This window comes from Dipodomys ordii, unplaced genomic scaffold, assembly GCF_000151885.1.
Source record: "Dipodomys ordii isolate 6190 unplaced genomic scaffold, Dord_2.0 Scaffold234, whole genome shotgun sequence".
NCBI classification, from domain to species: domain Eukaryota; kingdom Metazoa; phylum Chordata; class Mammalia; order Rodentia; family Heteromyidae; genus Dipodomys; species Dipodomys ordii.
The window spans coordinates 1,667,072-1,676,066 of NW_012267450.1; the positions used below are offsets into that span (position 1 = coordinate 1,667,072).

Here is an 8,995-nt window from a genome sequence, read left to right on the forward strand (position 1 = left end):
GTATAGATGGCAGGATTAGCGCAGAACAATTCCACATAGAGCGTTTGAAATAATTAAAAGTCGCTGGGTCATCCCTTGTCCCTTTTGGCAGAGCAGAACTCCACCATGCATCCCACAGGTAAATCAAGAAAGAGAAATGGTGTGGAGAGAGGGAGAGTCCCCTCACCTACTACCTTCTGGCAGGCTCAGACGCCATGTGTGTTGACATTGAGTGGGGTGTAAATATATGATTGTGTTTGTGTGTGTGTGTCCCCAGGTTATTTTCATTGTATACCCCTAAGCCTTTTCCCAATGTGCTGCTCTTTCATGTTTGTGTCTCATTTCACCCAGTTTGGGTGGGTTTTAGCCCCAACCCTTCCTGATCCCTGCAAGGCAGGATACCTGCAGGGAGCCAAAGTGGAGAAGCTAGTAGACCACTTAGTGCCTTCCCTGCTCTTTGGAGACTCGTTTATCCCAGTATTTCTGGAAACATACCGCACTTTCACAACCGCCCATCACGTATTGAACCTGCTGTTCAATAGGTAAGTGCCACCTCTGATCCTAGGGATGGGCCCATTGGCTAGGCCTTGGCATGTGCTGCACCAGTGAGGATCTGCTTGGATCCTGACTACTAGCATGCTAGGAGCAACATCCTCACTGCCTGAGGCTGGAGCGGTGGGATGGGCCCTGAACAGGCCTGTCCACATCATGACCTTACACACTAGGGAGCGCAGGGCTGTGGGCGGAGCTGGGAGAAGCCCCTCTCTCATGAAGGCCCCCTTCTCTACATCGAGGCCTCCTATGAATAAGACCTCAAGCAAAGCATTTTCCAAATTTAAAATGGTCGTTATGTTCCATCTGTGCATCTTGAGCTACCTGAACCTCACTAGGAAGCCCAAGGGAAACACTGAGAGATCCCATGCCCATTGAGGTGTGTGTGGGGGAGGAAGCTAGTGGGCTCTTCATCTTGTGGGGGGATGCATTTCCAGACACTTGGAACCACTCAGTGAAAGAACAGGGAAATCCTTGTCATCCTGAGCTCCATTCTCTGCTCAGAGAGACCATTGGGACTGTAGACGTCACATGCAGACAGTGTGTGTGTGACATTCTCATGGTGTCCCCTAGATAAAGTCATTTCGATGAGTATGAGGAAGAGAAGACAGGCACGCAGGAGCACCTCCAGCAGTGAGTGTGCCTGGGGGAGGAAGGAGGGCATGTGTTGAGGGTGGGTGCATTGGAGAGCTGCCTTTGGGGAGGCCTGGACCAAGGGAAATGGCAGCCACTTGGCTTGAGATTCCTGAGGGAGGGCTTGAGTCCAGGTAGAAATGTGTGCATGCAGGGAGCCAGTTTGGCTTGTTCTGTGCCTGAGGAGGGTGGAAGAAGCTTCTGGCACCATGAACACCCAGTCCCATATGCCTGCCCTGGGAAACCTCAGGGCTACACAGAGCAGGGAGGCCTTCTCTGCTCCATCATGAACAATCCCCTGAGATTCCAGGGGCCTCAGTGAGTGCTCAAGGGCCAGGATGTGCTGTTTGGGTTGAGTCAGGACAAGATCACTCACACCTGGCTCAAGACATAGAGGCCACTAGAGGCTGCCCAAGTGAGGAGATTCTGGGTTCTGGAGCTGATAAGCAACAGGACAAAGCACTCCAAAGATGACTCGGGAGCATGCCCAGGGACAGCAGGCGGTGGGTGTGGGCGGAGTGGTTTCATCTGTGATGTAGGTCTAGTCGCATCCCTCGTGTAGACAATGTGTGTAGTGCAGCCAGGTGACCAGGCCCGTTATGGGCTATGGGCATGAGCAGGCCCAGGAGCCCAATTCATACACCTGTGTTTGAGGGGGTCTGAAAGGAGGATAGGCCCAGCCTCTGAGTCTGCTGCTTCTCCCTCTGCACCTAGAGCCTTCTCCTTCATACTGGGCTCCTGGATGAGGGAGTACCCTGAAGACTTCACTGGAGCACCGGACACGTCCTGCCTGCAACACCTGGTAACATATCTACACCTCAATATGCCTGGCTCTGTGGAGGAGCAGCAGGCCCAACAGCTGGAGCACATGCATCCCAAGCATCCAGAGCTGGAGGGTGAGTAGCATGGGCTGGCAAATGAGAGAACGGGTCGGGGATTCTGAGCTTTCTCCACCTGAAGGAAGCTCCAAGCCTACCATGGGGCCATCAGCAGGACAGCCAGGGAACCTTGATGCCTTGGCATGAAGCCTCTCCTGGCAAGGCTTCTTGGGGTGGAGTCCAGGGACTAGGGGTTCTTAGGCAGTCAGGGGTGTCATGGCCTTAGGAATGATTGAGAGGAGGGCAGTGCTGTATGGGATCTTTTCTTGCAGCTGTTCCATCAGCTCTAATGCTTGATGAGAAAATTAGTGTACAAAAAGTCACCTAAGGCTGGGAAGGTGGCTCAGTGGTACAGTGCTTGCCTTGCATGCCTGAGGCCCTGGGTTTGATTCCTCAGCACCACATAAGCAAAAAGAAAAAAGCCAGAAGTGGAGCTATGGCTCAAGTGGTAGAGCGCTAGCCTTGAGCTGAAGAGCTGAGGGGAAGCGCCCAGGCCCAGAGTTCAGGCCCCAAAACCGCACCCAAAAAAAAAAAAGTCACCTGAACCATTGGATCTAACACCCTATGTAGAAGCAGTACTACAATGTCAGTCAGAGTTGGAACTAGCTGCAGCCTCAGAGCCCCCCCCTCAGCTCCAGGAGCTGCAGCGGAGCTCCAGTGAGAACACCATGCAGACAGATGTTCTGACTCACCTGCACCATTTTTGACCAAAGAGATCAAGCAACCTGCAGGTCAGCAAATGGTCCACAGCCTTCCACTGTCACCAGCACCAAGTCTGGATCTTGACCTGCAATATGCAAGTCCTCTAGCAGGTGAAGAAACAGTGGATAATCCCTCAGTGCCAGGGGCACTTAGCCCAGTGGTAGCAATGGCATTAGAGCCAGAAATCGATGCACCAGTCTATGCAAGAGAAGAGGGTATGCTACTGCCCACTCCAGAAGCCCAGCTGCCTGAAGGCCAGGGTGACCCAATTCTGCAACCCGCCCAAGAAGGAGAAGCATCTGCAGTTCAACCAGAGGCCCCCAAACCCACTGTAGTGAACAGCTCAGGGCCAGAGCTAGAAGCTGCAGGAGATGAAAGCCTTGGAGACTGCTGTCGGTCCATCTGGGGAGCAAGTGGAGTCTCTGGGTACATCTGGGGAGCAAGTGGAGTCTCTCGGTCCATCTGGGGAGCAAGTGGAGTCTCTGGGTACATCTGGGGAGCAAGTGGAGTCTCTCAGTCCATCTGAAGAGCAAGTGGAGTCTCTCCATCCATCTGAGGAGCACGTGGAGCCTCTCGGTACATCTGCAGAGCAAGTGGAGTCTTGCCCACTTTCTGGAGAGTCTGACTCCCTTGAAGTACCTGCCGGAGAGGCAGAGCAGCCTGCACAGAAAGCTCTGCCACCCAACCGTGATGTAGCACCCATCCCATCTCCGAAGCTGGATGCTGACACAGGCTTATTTATGTGATCCAATTAATGACTTTAACAAACACCATAAGCTGCCTGTGGCTGAAGACACCAATGGTGCTCTGCCTTGTGATGTCGAGCAAGAGTCTGCTTGCACACCATATAGCAAGGCAGACAGGCCTGCAGAAATAGACTCACCTCCCTGGGAGTGTGTGGAGATGGAGGATGTGCAGATTTCCTCCAGGAAGCCATCCTGGATTTCTCTGATGGAGTTAGACCATGATGTGGAGACAGACGGTGATATGGTTGCTGGAAGTGAAGGCGGAGCTGTTCTCCCTCATGGCTGTTGGGAGTAGCTTGCAGGGCTGGGCATGCGGGCTTTTCATTGCACCTATATTGCCGAAGCTGCCTCAGGACAGTCACGCTGACCATTTATTTCTTCTCTTCAGAAACTGTTCAAAGAGTTAGTCCCTTTATCACTGTTTGCATTACATATATATGCCAACCTGACTAGAAGGAGTGTCTAGAGTGCCTGGCACCCACTCTGCTTCCCATCCTGGAGCACTGTGAGCAGGTCTCCAGTTGTGTGATCATCACGTGCCTTGGGGACCACAGCATGGAGGCAGCAGAGAGAGCCCAAGTGGTGCAGCACTGGATAGAGGTGGCTCTGGTATGAGCAGGAGGGGCCCAGGGACCCTTCTTCCCTTTCCCACTCCCACCAGGTGGCTGCCTGCTCACTCACAGCCTCTGCCTAGCCCTACAGCCCCCCTCATACTCTGCCCTCACTTGGGCTGTGTGCATTCCTGCCCTGCTTCCACTGCCATTCCCCTCCCCCAAGCTGTCCCAGTACGAAAGGCTCAGCCCCAGGCCAAGCAGGACCCCAGGAGTTTCCTCCACTGCTCTCCTCACCCATTCTTCAGCCCTAGAAGTCCCACCTCCGTAAGAATATCTCCACCTTCGTTGCAATTGTGTGTGCTCTGCAGAGCAGCCAGCTCCAAGGCCTGAAGAAGACGTGGAGATTGGTTGGCAGGTGGGTGCACCTTTCTCCTGGGCAACTCTTGCTTTCTCAGCTTAGCGTCCATCTTCTGGGAGCCCAATGGCAGTGCCCCATGGCAGAGACCACAGCTCTATGGCCTTGCCTAGGATTTGCCTGCTAGGTTGGGATTCCTTTTCTGCCACACATTGCACAAGGCCCCTGGAGACTTTTTCCTTCAGAGACATCACAGCTACACCAGTCTGTGCAGTGCTCTTCCAAGCAAAACCACTCTGGAAATTGGGTGGAGCTGGAGGTTTCCCCTCAAGACTTTGCTCCTAACCATGTGACCTAAGGGTCACAGTGGCTCTCCTTGCACCCCTCTGTTCCCATTAGGATGAAGTCCGGCCTCAAAATGGGAAATCCATTCACACTCCTCCTCTCCCTCCCTCTTCCATCTGTCGCTTTGTCATCTGTTCCACAAGCCTTGAAATCTGAGTGTTGAAAAGTCTCCTTTGTAACAGCCATCATCTGTGTGGGAAGCTGCTGGCTTACTTCCATGCAAGTAGGGAAGCCTCCCTCAACCTGCTGGGAGGGAGTGGAGTCGCCATGCACAACTGCAGGACCCTGGGGGAAAAACAACCTGATGCCACACCAGACCCAGGGCAGTGCTCCAGGGAGGGAGACACTGCTGAGCTGCAAGAAGTGCTAAACTCAGTCAAACCAAAAATCACCATTCTTCCAACCCAAGTACATTCCTAAATCCATAAGCACACAGATGAAGCAAAACACAGGGAAACATGCAAAGGAGCAGACATAGAGCACAGAAAGCACATCAGTCAAATGCCAGAGCCACTCACAGATTCCTAAGGGAATATAAACCCTCTTCCCTCATCATTTCATTGTTCAAATAATTCTTAAATAGTTGCCCTCCTGGGCTTTTATGCCTGTTGTAGGAAGATATATTATCTTTTCTCCATTACACAGTTGAAGAAAGCCATGGCAAGAGCACTTCCCCTTTGTGTTTACTTCACAATACCAGAGTTCCAGTGGACAAAATGTCCACCCGGCCAAGCAGACACACATGACCAGGAAGGAAAGTGAGGACTATGCTCCTAGAATCCTCCACAGAGCAGTGGCAAAGGAGCCCAGCAAGAGATCAATAGAGGATAATGCACACTCACCATCTGGGAAGGGAATGTTGCTTCAATCCTCCACTGTAAATTACCTGCCAGATGCTTGTGGCTCATCTGCAATTACAGTGTCTCAACAGCCTAAGATCTTCAACCTCACACAACTGAGATACACGCTGCCATTCCAGATATCCTTGCAGACTGTTGAAACCAAACACAGAACTTAAGATGGTCAAAACTTAAAGCTTCATATCCATGGCCATACAGTGACAGATTACATGGTCAGAAATCATGTGGAGTTCAGCTTTTGCATGAACGTAACATTTCACAAAATGGTCAATTCTATCAGATGCAAGAATAGAATAGCCAACCCAACTTCCTAATGGAATCACTGCCCAAATGAATGACCTAACATCATCAGTGGTGGATGTGATAAGAAGGGAAACACCTGAAGATACAATGTTTACTTGAAAAGAGAAATGTTTCCTTTCTCCTGTGAGGAGATTTCAGATAGCTTTCCTCTCCTTTCTAATTTTGTCTTCAAAGATCATATAAAAAGAAGTGTCCTCTTTTCAAGTGGATATTTTCGTTCAGCTAAATATCGTGAATTTCCAGTTTTATTGGATGATAAGCAGAAAATCTTCTGGTAGAGATTTCTTTATAAACAGAAAATGTATTTGAGAAGAGAGAAGTTGTGTATTGCTATTTCATCTACTAAAGATGACCTGTGATCCACTGCCTATAGTAGATGAATTTTCTGGTCTTATTTTAACGTAAAGTATTTATCCTAATAATTCTCACATACTTTTGTATGAGGTTAGTTTTGTGTGTGTGTGTGTGTGTGTGTGTGTGTGTTTTGATCTTGGGACTTGAACCCAGAGCATAGGTACTGCGCCTAAATTTTATGCTCAAGGCTACTACTTCTGGCTTTTTGGTGGTTCATTTTAGATAAGAGTCTCTTGGACTTTCCTCCCTCTATCACCGTTGAACTGCGCTCCTCAGATCTCAGCCTCCTGAGGATCTAGGATTATAGGCATGAACCACCAGTGCCCTGCATGATGTCAGTTTTTATCATTGTTGGTGACACACCACACCAGTAATTTACTGCCTACTATTCTCTCAGGCAAATCTGTCATAGCACCTCCTGGTTTGTCCTAGTTCAGGTTAGACGAGGATCCTTTGAATCTGCAGTCAACCACAGAGCTAAACTCACAGGTGCATGTCACCACACCTAGCTCACTGTTTGAGATGGGGTCATGCTAACAGTTTTATTCAGCCTGGCTCTGAACTGTGCTCCTCCCAATGGCTGCCTCCACACTAGCTGGGACTGCATGCATGAGTCATGTGTCCAACCTCATGTAATGTTTTTTGGGCACAGGGTAGGTGGGAGGAAGATGTGAGGAGATGGATGAGATTGGTTAGGGAGGGATAATGCATAGCTCCAATCCATGCCTTAGGACCAAGGCCATGAGACTGAAGGGCTGGGTCTCATGTTCACAATGAGAAGCAGAAAAAGCTCTTCCCTTTGTCATTGTGGCAACCCCAGCTTTTCTGAAGACACAGCTTCAGATGGACTGGAAGAAATACTGGGGTTTCAACACAGAAACCTTTGTGCTTCAGTTGTGAGATGTGTGGGCCACACACTCCTTCCTCGTTGTACATAATACAGGAATTCCTGCTTGGAGCTACCTGTCCCATTTCTTCTTTATCATTCTAGGTAAGGGCTGAGCTTCACACTCATTCTGAGATCCAGATGATTCTTTTGAATTTAAAGGTGAAATACAGAGGGATTACAGTTAGGCCCTGAGTCCGTTTCTTTTCAAAAGTGTCACCCCTTCCCTCCAGTTCTCCCAGTGTTGTCCTCATGACTCCCCTTACCCCCCAAGTGATAGAGTTCATTTCCTTACTTTTGCTTACACCACTGAGAAGTAATCTCCAAGGAATTTTCACTTTCTGTTCCCATTGAAATCACTAGAATATAGTGGACAGAGGTCATCAGGGACAGAGACTTCAAAGTCAGGCTGCAAAATGAAAGGACAAATTGCTCAGTTCAGACTCCTAATTTTAGTAGACTACAATGGCAGCTACAGTGAAAGGCCTGTGAGATTCCTGCCTCACCATCATGGGCAAGAGGATGTTATCCTTAAACTGTGTCCTGCTTTCCAAAGACCGTGAGAGATCCAGTCTCACAGTTTACAGGCACTGGGACTCCAGACATTCTGTCCATCACTTTTCTATCACTGGGAGGTTTACATCTGCAGGGAATGTTAGCATACAATTTTCTGAGCTCCAGCCAGTATCTATGAATACTTGCAACTGAAATTGCTTCAGAGCCCATGCGCTCAAGGCTGGTCACTAGCCTCTGGTGTTACTTAGGAGACAGAAGGAAATAAGTCATGGGGTCCCCATGGCAAGGGTTGTTGGGACCTTGGCTTCTCCACTCTGTTGTTTCTTCTGCTTCTGACCATCACCAACTCAACAGCTTTGTCATGATTTCTGCCTCCACACAGGCTCAAAGAAAGGGGGCCAAGTGACCATGGATGGAAATCCATAAAACCTTGGGCCAAAAGGATCCTTTTGTCCTTTTACAGGCTTTGGTCAGGTGTTTGGTCACAGCCATAGAAGATGACTAAAGTGGTAGTTTTGGCCTGGAGTCTGTGAGCTGCTTTTGTGTGCTACCTGTGGAAACAGGAGGTTGAGGAGGCTAGCCAGCTCTATCTGCACACTGCTGTCCAGTAGGACTTTCTGTTGTGACTAACATCCCCCGAATGCTCTGCAACCCCATTGTCACAGGTGGCTACTGGACACTTGGAATGGGACTTGAGCATTTGAGAGAATATTCAGCATTATTGGACTTGAGTAAATATAGTGTTCATAACCCTACCTGAGAGTAAGGACTTGGATAAAGAATGGGTAGAAGCATTCCTGGGACCTTGGCCAGAGAGCCTTTAGTTACAAAATTACAGGAAATGACTGACTCCTCACTTGCAGAAGTCAAGAATTCTGCCACAAACACAGAGCCACAAATTCCGATTTGTCAGGGTGTCCTTACTTCTAACGGAGATCTCTCCAGAGCTGCCATCTGCTCAACACCAGAACATGGATAGGTTCAGAAAATCCTGAGGCTCATTTCTTTGGCCATACTGCTTTGCTTTTCTGTCTTAAAGATGGAAGGCTCCTAAGAATCCCTGGCTATTTCTGAATACACAATAGCTCATTTCATAGCCCCTAACCTCCTCTGCCGTTTGACTGAAGAAATCTTTCTTCCTCTTCCATGAGCATCTTTGTCTCCTCTGCTTCTATGACTAATCTTGCATTGGGCTGTCTTGCAGAGGGCTATCTATAGATGTGATGTGAGATCACATGGAACACAAGTAAAAGCTCCTTATGTACAGGCATGACTAAGTCACTCAGGTTTACATGCACATCATGGAAGAACCCCATCAATTCCCTGGGGAAA

General features: G+C 49.3%; 1 long non-coding RNA gene across 1 annotated transcript; it reads right to left on the reverse strand.

Moving 5' to 3' along the window:
- Positions 1–4,492: 4,492 nt before the first annotated feature.
- On the reverse strand, positions 4,493–7,534 carry LOC106000689. The gene is made up of 3 exons (XR_001175805.1): positions 7,443–7,534; positions 5,631–5,736; positions 4,493–5,029 (listed from the first exon to the last, which is right to left on the reverse strand). It is a non-coding gene; the product is annotated as an uncharacterized LOC106000689 (long non-coding RNA).
- Positions 7,535–8,995: the final 1,461 nt, after the last annotated feature.